The sequence below is a fragment of the Chlamydotis macqueenii genome, chromosome 20 (assembly GCF_036417535.1).
Source record: "Chlamydotis macqueenii isolate bChlMac1 chromosome 20, bChlMac1.mat, whole genome shotgun sequence".
NCBI lineage: Eukaryota > Metazoa > Chordata > Aves > Otidiformes > Otididae > Chlamydotis > Chlamydotis macqueenii.
The window spans coordinates 1,768,169-1,780,536 of record NC_141575.1 but is presented as its reverse complement, the minus strand read 5'-3'; the positions used below and the strand labels follow the sequence as shown (position 1 = coordinate 1,780,536).

At 36.8% G+C, this 12,368-nt stretch overlaps 1 protein-coding gene across 5 annotated transcripts in view; it reads right to left on the bottom strand.

Annotated features, from left to right (window-relative positions):
* The window catches only part of DENND1A (DENN domain containing 1A), a 197,937-nt gene that overhangs the window by 149,703 nt on the left and 35,866 nt on the right, over positions 1 to 12,368 (bottom strand). The window lies entirely within an intron of this gene.

Sequence of the window (12,368 nt, the reverse complement as noted above, 5' to 3'; positions counted from 1 at the left end):
ATTAGGGAAGGGTTTTTCTTCTACAACAGCGACTCCTTCCTGTACGAGCGTCAGGAGGAGACTGGTACCCAGTATGAAATAATATCATTTCACTGAAGGCAACCAATTGTTCTCTGGGAAATGCTATTCTTTCTAAAACAAACAAAACCCCCAACACGTATATACACAATCCGAGTAAGAGGAAGAGCGTGAGATAAGTAACGTTTCCTAAGCATATTGAGGCCTGCTATCATTTAAATATTTTAAACGTACAAAATCTGTGCACAGATGGGCAACTTTTCTACTTGCATTACTAAAAACATATTTCAAGATAAAGCTCAAAATCCCTGAATTTTTTAAACCTAATTGTGACTCTGTTTGTTAGAATTCACACCCCAAGGCCAAAGCTTCCCTGCCACCAGTCCTTCACATCTGATTTGGCCATCGCACGGGAGGAGGCCCCAAGCCTCCCCGAGGTCCCGCTCCCCTACAACACAGGCAGAACCAGCAGCTAATGGGCCTACGCTGAATTCACCGCTCGGCACAGCTCCTCCTGGGACACGGGCCTAGCAGATGCGATGAAAACTGTCTCAGAGAAGTAGCTAGTTTTTGCCTTAATGACAACTTCAACCTCTCAACTAATAGAACAAAGAACAGAAACTACTATTGCTTTTTTTCCAGTAGAAAAAAAAATTGGAAAGTAAAGCTGAATTAAATATTTAAGCATTTTTTTCAAAGATATCTCCTCAATAAATGCCTTTTAAATACCTTCAAAAAAATTAAGATTTTTTTCTTATTAGACTAATGACTAATTAGACTTATTTTAGCTAAATGCTAAAAAAATAAAAATCTACAGCTGGTGTAGCAAGAATAATTGTTCCAGTCTTAAATCACAAATAACTGAAAAATTATACAAACAAGCATAAAAAAAAAATCAGGTCCAGTTACGTGCATAAACATGACCAATTGGTAAAGATAAGAAGTGTCAATATCAGAAAGCTAGAATACTAGTTTAACTAAATATATTTTAAACATTTAGTGACTAAAAAAGAGGACATTTAGACTTCCACATTCAGGAAAAACTAGGTGAGAACTATTAGCTGTGAAAAGATAATCACATACTTCTCACACCATGAGGCAATTGCACAGGTATATTGCATCAAAACCAAAGCTTTAAATATATACTTCGGTTAACATTTGTTAAATATTATAATTCTGGCTTAAGACTGGCCCTTTTAGACTCGTCTCAAACGCTCTATTCAGCCACAACTGCATACCCACTTAATCAGCAATCATTGTTCTCTGAGGCAGGACTTTGTTGTCAAGACAAGCACTGAAACCTTTAAAAAATTTCAGAACTGGCATAAGAAAAAAAAGTGATCTTTGTCAAACAAGGACAAATTTATGCAAATCTTTTATAAACATTCACAAACATTTATTTAGCTTTTGAAACGTTGGCCTCATTTGAGAGCATGAAAATGAGGGGGAAGTGGGAAGATGCAAAGGACAGCTTAGAGGCTGGCACACTACATAAATATTCAGAAGGAAGATTATAGGATTCATGTTAGGCTGTCTTAGGTTTCTCCAAAGTCCACATAGAATACCAAAGAACAAAACTAACGAGAAGTAGAGCAGATGTTAGACAATGCAGCAGCCCTCTTTTCCACACTCACTTGGCTATACTTCGATGCTTTCATTTTTTCTTTCAATATGGTTAGGTCATTCAAGGATTCTCCTATAGACTCTGTATTGTGGCTACAGAGCTGTAAGCTGGACCTCTGTCAGCTTTCCAAAAGTTTCCAATGAAAAGGCATTATGCAAATTCTACCTCTCTTACTCTCTTTCAGGAAAAAAAAAAAGCCTCCAGTATGCAGTCATTGGAGTATTGGAAGTCCCAGCCTTCATTTCTGTATTGGTTGTGTTTGCCTTAGGGCCATGCTGCTTGTTTTGACAGTGGATCCCCCTAGATAGTTGGGATTAGTCGAGCTTGTTTAGATAAACTTGATATCAAGGCCTTCTCTAGGTAGACAGCTAGATGTAGCTACTGAGTTTCCAGCTGCCTTCTTCTTTCATCCCAAAACAACTGCAGATTCACAGCAGAGATCACAGCCACAGGCTATGTCACATACATAAGTACAAAATTAAAGGCTGCTAAAAGAAGCCTTTGTAAGTCTTAGTGCTAAAATAAGGAATCTGTACTGCATAGTTTAAACAAATTATTCAAGAAGCACCAATAAAGGTCTGCAACCGACAGTTAACAAGACATGTACACAAAAGAAATACCGTGTTTACATAAATGGGCAAAGATCATGCTTTGTTAATCACTTCTGCACCATCCACTGTCCAACATTTTAAAAAATATATGCAAGTAAATACTCTCAAACAGTATCTGCTAGAATATCTGCAACTGAGCTCTGTTTATCAAACACAAACTTTATGATCACAGGAGACTATTACGATGGCACTATTCCAATTAGATTTTCAGTCAGATTCACAACAAGATTGCGCCAGATTTGATCTTTACTATAATCAGATAATGCAAGCCACAGGAATATAATACATTAAAAGAGAAGGACCAGAGCTCCAAACCTAAATTTAAACCTGAAATCAAATTCCACTCCTGTAACTATGTTACACCTTTATAAATCTGCATTGTAGTTCAGCCCCAATAGAAGATTTATTTTTCAGGGAGCAGGAAAAAACAAACAAACAAACAAAAAAACCACACAAAACCCAAAACCAAACAAAAAAACCCAAACAAACAAAAAACCCAAACAAACAAACAAACCCCACACAACCAATTTTGGCTTTTAAAGATTATCTCTTCTAGCTGGGCGCAAATTTTCATATACACTTCTGCAGCATTCAGGCACAACAGACAGGAAACTAAAATAAAGGAAAAGTTAATTACCAGGATGTTGTAAATAACCAGTTAAAAACTCCAAAAGAAACAAACATACAAAACCAAAAAACTTAGTTCAATGAATAGTAAATATCATTAAAAATCAACCCCTGTCCTTTCCTCAAGAAAAAGGATGTGAAGAAACTTGCAATGTTGAAAACACTTTAGATAAACACAACATCAGAATTTTATGGTTAAGAAGCAAAGGTAAGAATTTACCACCACCACCTTCTCTGCCTTTGTGCACAGGAGGACTTCAGGATCACTTTGCTGCCATTTCCATATTTCAGAAATTCTACTACCTCTCAGTGTAAAATTAAGTCACTTCATTGACAAGACCTTTTCTAGAAATTTGAAGCATTAAAAAGTGTGAAAGCACAACACTGAACTCCAATTTCTTCCTGCGCTGGTTACCGAAGAGAATATCAGAGCGCATACTGAACTCACTTAGTCATTCTGTATCATAAATTCTCCACTAGTGACATCCTTAGCAGGAAACAAGCTACAGGCTGGGAATCCTAACCAACAACTGAGCAAAACGTAATCCCTGAAAGTAATGAGAAAAACCGTTTCATCATGCTATTGTGCTTTAAAGAACACAGAAGAACACTTTTAGAATTGTTACCTAAAAATTAAATACGACTGCTAAGAAAAATACCATGGATACACCTAGCATAGTGTTATCAAATATCAGAAACGGGCAGAATTAATGGATTTGCTTTCTCACAAACATCTTCTAATTGCTATGACCAACATCCTCCTTACTACTGGAAAGAACACGGACCTGTAGAAGAGCTTTAAAGCTAGTCACTAATTAAGTTACTTAACAACTCCCTTTCACAAGTATTATCTACTTTTTGCAGTTGAAGAGACATAAAAACTGAGGAACTACCCCAAAGGGGGCAACAGCTGACCAGCTTTTAACGTTCAGGAGTACCTGTTTCTTGGCCTTGCCGTCACATCATACCTATTGGAAAATTGTCTAAAGAGGGAAGAAAATGATGATATACGATGAGGACACTAGTGCCCCCAGGGAAAGAACTTTTCTGACATTAAACTTTGCAGAGATGAGATGGAGTCAGTGATCACCTTAGATGACTGAAGGTAATAAGAGGACACAGCTTTTCAAATGTATCACTATTTTCTCAACTTTTAGATTTCAGAACAGAAGAATATGCTAGAGAGAATAGCAATCAAAAACCTGAAAGCTATGAAAACATTAATTAGCTGGGGAAAGCAGTTTTTATTGGAAGAAAATATAGCTGATACGTACAAAGATGACTGAACTTAGAAACTTAAGTTTTCCAAGTATAAAGCTAAGAATTTTGGACTTCCCTGGGTTAACACAGAGTAACTTCCAGTTTTTCTCTAGAATACACTCCCAGTTCTGCACTGCTGCCCAGACATGTGAAAATCTGAATATAAGACCATTAATTAACCTCATCTATCAATCACCAACAAACCCGTTCTTTCAGGCTACTTTCCAATCATTCCTTTTAAAAACTAATTTTAGAAAGAACAAAGAATAATGCACGCAAAATAAACTGGGAAATTCAATTAAGGCATCATGCAATCTAAATGCTTTGCACTATACATTTATGATATTATTCAAACGTTAAACTAAAACCAATAGCAAATATGCCAACACAGACCTCATGATGGCGGGTATGGGAAAACACAGTACCAGGAAATTAAAATATGTAAAAATCTTGAAATTCCATTTATACACACTCTTACAGACTAGTTGTTTTCTTTCATAACCAAGGTATTAAAGTATTAAAAAATATATACCTTCCAGAACATCCATTCTACTATCTCACTATGTTATAGTAACTTGGAATTGAGTCCCCTGCCACTCAGCACCCAGACGTTCACTGGCACTCCCGCAAAGGTCTTCGCTGCTGTGTGTTCTGCAGGGCACTCCACCCCTGCGGTCCCCAACCGACAGGGGGCACAGGGCTTTGGTAACCACGCAGATGACTACAGCTGAGTACTTGTTATTACTGAAGTAACAAATAACCATCTGACTTCACTGAGAAGCAACATTTTAATACAAAATTCCTGCTCCTGAAAAGCATGGGCAGATTATGTGATCTGACAGTTCATCACCTGGGGGAGTGAGGTCTGGAGCAAATCAAAGGTCATGCCTGCTTTAAAGTAAGCATCACACATCGCAAGACTCTAGTTAGGAAAACCAAAGAAAGTTGGATTTCCATCCACACTGCCCCAAACTCAAACTCTAGGAAGTCCCTTTGCTGTAAAGAGTAAGTTATGGAAATCTCCTGCCACCTTGGAAATGAACACAATGGGACAGCAATCTTCTAGAACTCTCCCCCATACCCCTTACATGTGCCAGCACCCAGCTACAAGAACTCGGGGTTATTCATTTAGAGAACAAAGCACAAACTGTTTTGTCTGGTATGATGCTCTTTTACATGCTACAGGATGCACTGCAAATATTAAAAAAAAAAAACAAACAACTTTTATTTCCCACTTGCTTTTTGTCTTTACAGCACCTTCAGTGAAGCTTTGCTCCTTTATCACATTTTTTTAATGCATTTATACACGGCGATACAGGCAGACGAGTTGCAAGAGCAGGAATCCAAAGAACTGTGTCCTCCTCCACACGCTCAGGAAACTTTGAAGCATCAATGACTACTTTAGGAGCTACAAAAAAATGTTCTCCTTACTTTGTTAAAATAGTACAGCTACGCTAAAGAAGCAATAGAAAACGTATTAAGGGGGGGGAAAAAGCTGCAACACAGTATTATCAATGCCCATTTAGTAGTAGGGTTTCAAAAATAGTCTCAGTCATCAGCAATTCAGATTTTAAAGCTAGATAACTAAGTCATCCCACTAAACCCTTGATTTTAAAGTGATCTCTAATCAACCGAGAAATTGTTTAACTACTCTATGACTGTTAATGTAAAGATTGAGACTAATTCGTAACTCTAACCTTGATGACACCACTTACCTGCTGATACTTATTTTAATCATGTTTTAACATAAATCCTACTGTTTGCAAAGGTCGGTACTTCCCAGTATGCCTGTCCGTGCAAACCTGCGCACAGGCTGTCATAGCAAGGAGGACCGTTACGTGCACCGAGATGCACAGATAATGTTAATATGCCTATATCCACCATACTGTTAGACACTTGAATTTTATTTTATTTTTAAACAAAACAAAGATACTTTCTACATATTACAAGTTTTTAAACAATATTTTTAAGTTGTTTATAAATTGATTTATAGCACCAGTACAGAATTTAATGGCTCAGGATAGTGAAACAAGGGGACTTTCTAAACTATTTTCATAATGACTGGCTTAACAAACCAAAGTAGAATATTATTGCAGAAGCATCTACCATTTTAAAGAAACGCATCTTTACTTGAAGTGAATATTTTATAGTTTTATCAATAAATTTAAACGTAAGTGATAATCATTACTCACTTTAGGCCTGATCCCACAACCTTTACTCACACGAGTAGTCCCATAGGATTTTAATGTGACTACCTCAACAGATAAGGGTTGGCAGGACAGGTTTTAAATTATTCATTTATTCACAGATTTTTAAGGCCAGAAGGGACCATTATGATCATCTAGTCTGACCCCTTGTATAACAAAGGCCATACCACTGTATCCAGTAATATTTGCATTCAGCTGAAAAAAAAAGTGATTAAATTAAATTGTTTATTGAACTTCCAATATTGATTCGGATTTTACATTAAAGAAATTGAAATTGTTTATAAAGTGGCTTGAACTACATTTCCCCACACTTGAACCCAATTATTCTGCTATTTCTATTCCGAATTTTTCTAACTTCTGGACACTGGCTTTTGACACAGCTTTCACACACAAACTTCAGAGTCCAACAGTATCTCAGGTAGTGTCGGGTCAAAACCAAGTCATCTCCTGGGCTCCTTTAAAAGCTTAATTGACAGGCAATTACTATGTTTTCTGCACTTTTACCACTCCTGCCCTGCACCATGATTCCTGCAATACAGATATCATACTTGGAAAAAACATTTGACTGATGTTATCAACGATAAAACAGAGAGGGAAAACCGCATCTCCCTCTCAGCTCTTTCACAGACAGGAACAAACGGAGCAGCTGCTTACGTTACTAGCTTGAGGAGACTCACTAATTTTTTTCATGGATACTTACAAAGACTGACTCACTATCTTACTCCGCACAAATCCACTGCAATGATTTTTGCAGCCAATCACCAAGTAGTAGCAAAATAGAACCACAAAATAATAAAGAAACCTAGGATGCTATGACACGCTATGACACTGTACAGATCTGATGGGTTACTAGAACCAGCTACTCTGTTAGGCTGCTCAGGATGAATTCTCTCCTCACAGAAGTACTGAACTACCATAATCCTTGCATTGGCTAACTTCAATTCTAAAGCAGAACCTGAACAAACAGATTACGTCAAAGCTTCTGTTAAGATGCAAGTCACCTTTGCCACGTATTTCCCAAGGTTTGCAATTCTATCTAGCACAGATGCCCAGTAATACACTTGGAACAAGGACAGTATACCCTCCTGCATACACATGACATTAGATTTGAGGAGGTTCTACATTTTTTATACTAATTAAATGATACTAGAGAAACACATAAAAGGCAAAAATAGAAATACGTAAGAAAAATTGGCCTCTCACCTACTTGGTCTAGAGAAAAGGTAATGAAAAAACAACTTGTAACATATGACAAGGATGATAGAATAAGACAGAGCAAACGAGGAATATGTATTTTCTTCACTTTCTTATATTAAAGGATATACATCTGGTCTAGAAAAATACTCTGAATTCTGAAAATACCATTCTGTAGTCAAGGCCATGGTTTACTCCTGTCCACTGTCTCTCAGGACTCGAACCAAAGAACCCAGCCGTGTCCTCTCAGGGTAAGTCATCTCCAGAAGGCTGCAGTGAAACAGCAGCTCTACTATCTGCACGTCAGGTACCAGGTGAGCTCCGTACCCATGCCCCAGATGCTTGCCTGCCCCATACAAAGGTTTCCATTCACGCTGCTATTTTACTGCTACCTAATCAACAGGGGTCACTGTTCAAGGAAAACGTTTATAGGTTTTATTAGGCTTTCACTTAAAAAGACTCCCTGTATGAATGCAGTACGATAGCCCTCCACAAGCCGAGAGTATCAAATACTTCAGAAGTGATTATCAAATACTTCATATATTTGTTATTTACACTGCCTTGGTTTTACAACAAGTGGCTTTCAGAACACTATAACCACTTTTCTAGATTTTCTAAACGACTGAGTACTCAACCTTTCCAATCCAACTTCTTCACCTACTTTTGAAAGGATAGCTATTGTTTTAAGTAACTCTTAAGACAAGTTTTATTGTGCAGTGTATGCAACCTGAAAAGGCAAAAACTTTATATTAAGAATATTCTGTGCAATTCAAAAACACAGAATTGGATTATAATCACCCCTGTTGAAGCAACTAATAGCACACACAGATTCTGCCAGATAGAGGGGGTTTATGCTCCATTTATGGCCAGCACTAAGTAAATACTCTCCAGTCACCTAACTCATACAATGACACAAAGAAAGGGGGCTTTTTATTTTTTCCTGTGTGCAATGCTTTTCTACAATACTCACAGGCTTTGTACAAGAAAGACCATTAGTTTCTATATAAAGACTGCCGTAAAAGTTTTATGGTTTCTATAAATGTATAAAGATTGTTGGTTTCAATGCCAGTAGAAAGAAAAACTACCAGCAGAACAGAAGCAGCAATCTGCATAAGTACCAGCTTGCAAGCACGCATACCTCAGCCATTCTTGTAGTAATTAACTGATACATACAATAGTTCATCAAACCATAAACAAGTTTATGAAGCAGCTCACAAGTGGGAATTATCATTACATAATTTTTTCTTTCCCTTCCACATGAACTATAAAAATTTAAAAAGTAAGGAACCAAAGGATGCACTACTCAGAAAAGTAATTTTAAAAATATATCGCATTTCACAAAATTGTGTAATCCCTGCTACACCTTCCACTGATTGACTATTTTCTATTTTTATATATTTGTACATCAACTATTTGCTAAAACATTCTTTCTGATAGAAATTCATATCTTCGCAACAAATCTCCTTGTATTAAAATTAATTAGCCCAGGATAGCTATTAATCTTGGGATTAACCTTCAAAAGAGTGGAGAGCCAAAATTCATATGGTGATAAGCGTAAAGCGACCTAGCCACTGTTTGACAATTATAATACTCCAATAGCACAGCATTTCACCTACAAAAAATGAACTTCATTACCACAGCTTTATTAGGAATCCAAACCAGAAAATGCAGTAATACATAAGTATTTTTCTACTAGACCCTTGACTTTTTTAAAAGGATACTTCTACCTATAGTGACTGTATTTTATACAGAATAACTAAGAGTTCTCATCTGTTTTAAATTCTAAGAGGACTGCTAAAAAGCTAGCACTGGAAAACTGTTGCTTATAATGCCAACAATTACTGTATTTCATCTTATATACAACCACGTATACATAAATACACATTTTATTCTTAAAAGCTATTATAAGACACCCTAACAAGTTAATATGCTCCTATATTTAAAAATGTATCTCAAGATTACTTCACCCCCCTCCTGCCATTCAAAAAAAGCCCCCTAGTTTTAACCATTTGAAGTGGCCTGGAGCAATCATTAGCATTTTCTTTCCTTAGTAAAGCTCCTAAGATACCTTGGCTATGACATTTGCTATAAAATATTCCGTTACACAGTTATTTAACAGATTTAAACCATAGATGTCATTGTGGTCCGAACGTGACAAAGACAACTTGAGGGAAAAAAATCAGGACACGCAGAATTCACTTTGTCAGTAATTACAATCAAAATTCCTACAATGTGGCTAGACTGCTCATTACTTCCTTACTTTGTATCAACCCCTTATTTACATTTCAGATTACATTTTTCATGAAACAGTAAGATCTATCAGAGCTGAGAGGACTGAAATAATGAGGGAGAAATATTTTAATAAACGCGTTGGGTCTGCATTACTTCCGTGTCAGAAAGAAAGGTTTCTTCTGTGGCGATGGATCATTTATTCTGTCTCTAAATGAGAAGCAAAAGATGAAACTGATGAACTTTTACTGCCCATTTGTCTTTAGCAGACAATTAAGACAGAAGATCAAAATGGATTATCATACCACGCAGACAACTGGCCCAACAGTAATACATCTCCGGGACCACAGATTTGTAACTCTCTTTTATCCCTCCCCTTTCTTCTTACTCCTTTTTCCTCTCTAAAGGCAATGCTAGCTTTGTGGCTCAAGGGGAGCCAAAAGGCTGGTCATCATTATTCAGTCACAGATGTCAATCTAACCTCCCTTTTTTCTCAGTTTCTAAAGCAGTGAGGCACAATAATTTGTGACAGATTCTTTTACTGTAAGGTACAAAGAACACACAGAATAAAACATCTAGCAGCAGCGAGGGTCTCTGATCAGATGTGCTGGTACATGGGAAATACAGTGTATGTAAAAACAAGCACTGATAGTTTAGATGAATAAAAAAAAAAACTTGAGGTGTTTTTTTTTTTTTCCCTTTTTTTTTTCTTACTAATAAGTACTTTACCTTGTGTTGATTTAACTCAAATATTCCTTCTGGATTATATCATAAATGTTTGATTGCTAGAAACAATTTTTGCCTGCACTAACACGCATATCATCTCTCTCTTTTGCATACAGATATACGCAGAAAAATCGAGGGTTTCGTAAGGTGTATTTATCTTCAGTGACTTACCACTTCTACAATTTTTTTTATTCCACAAAACCACTAAACCAGAAGTTTTAAGAAATAAACCTATGGCTGATTTGCAGCCCATACATTTCTCAAAGCTCCAGATTAATCAGGAAAAACATCGATGTAGCTCTCCCCTTCTATGGTTTTTCTTTCCTTCCTCCAGCTTACTTGAATATTCAAAGTAAATACTCGTTCAACCTAAATCTCGCAGCTCTAGACATGCTCTCTTCTTAAAGAATGTATAGCTACTACTAACACTGAAAATATTCTTTCTATGCATCAAGAGATAAAACGTTTTTAAAATGTACCCTGAATTTGAGGAGTTCAGCCTCCTCTCTTTTGCTCTCCCCTCTAAGTTTGTATGTGCAACATATTTCATGATATAAAAATCCATCCCATCCCACAAACACAGATGTGGAGTCTGACATCAGAGATCAGAAATTCTGACTATAACTGGGTGAACATCTTAAGAATTATATATGAGCTTGTGGCTCCTTTGAGTTTGATTCAGTCTTGCATATTCATAGCGATATTATACAAGTCTAATTATTTGCAGGAGAAGGAAGAGGACTGTTAAGAATTTTATAAAGTAAATTTTATGTACAAGACTCTCCTGTAATACCATAGTCGGGGACACAATTGACTGTACCAGCTCTGAAGGACCATCAGTTCACATATGACTCACCTGATACACTACAATGTCCTGAAAAGCAGTTAGTTTATCCTGTAAATACAAACTTAAGAGATCTATTTATTCACAAATTACAGACCCACGGTGGCAATAAGGATGTAGTCCCCCCCAGAAGTTTAGTTTCACGCTATACTTCCTGTGTAAAGGAAGTCCTAACAATAAACTACAGTGAAAAGCAGTCAGGTTGAATAGCTGCTTTGAAAAAAAGAAAAAAAAAAAAAAAAAAAAAGAGAACCACCAAAATTACTACTACTACAAAAGCAGCCAGAAGCCCTGGTCAAGGTCCCATTGCATAGAGTGATTACAATCAAATATAAATACATTTTTTCTGGCCCTGATGAGCAATCACATCTAACAATTTGTTAAATGCTTTAGTCTAAATGCCACAAAAAAAAATATAGCATGCAAACGTTGTTAGAGGGAAAGCATCTGAAATAAAATAGCTCTGCTGACTCTAACTCAATATCAGAGACTCATTGAGGGAAAATTTATTGTTATATTAAACAGTTATACAATGCCATAACTTCAGCACTTCCCAGAAATAAAGGTGCAAGAAATCAGCTTGCACTCACAACCCAGATGCAGTAGTTTCCCTAAACACTGACAAACAATAACGGTGCATTAACTCCAGGAGTACTTATAGACACCACAGCAATAATCCCGCTCCCTAACCTCTGACCCCTGCCCCAATCCACTTCTAATGAGACACAGTAAAACACAAGGTAACTCCGAGTCGTTAATTTCAAAGTCAGCTAGAGATCCTGTGAAAAATTCCACATTCAATCTGTGTATGAACTAAATTATAAATACCTGTGTGTCCTACCTGCATTCATGTTTTACACCATCTTTCTGAACCAGACTAGGGACTGCACGATCAGGCAAGAATTTAAAAAATGTACTGTAGTGCCAGGTGCCCAGTTAAATATAGCTATAAACCTTTCAGACAATGAAGTGAGGACTGCCAAATGAACTGCAGGCTGTGGCACCTAAAGGCAAAAAGTGAAATTTAT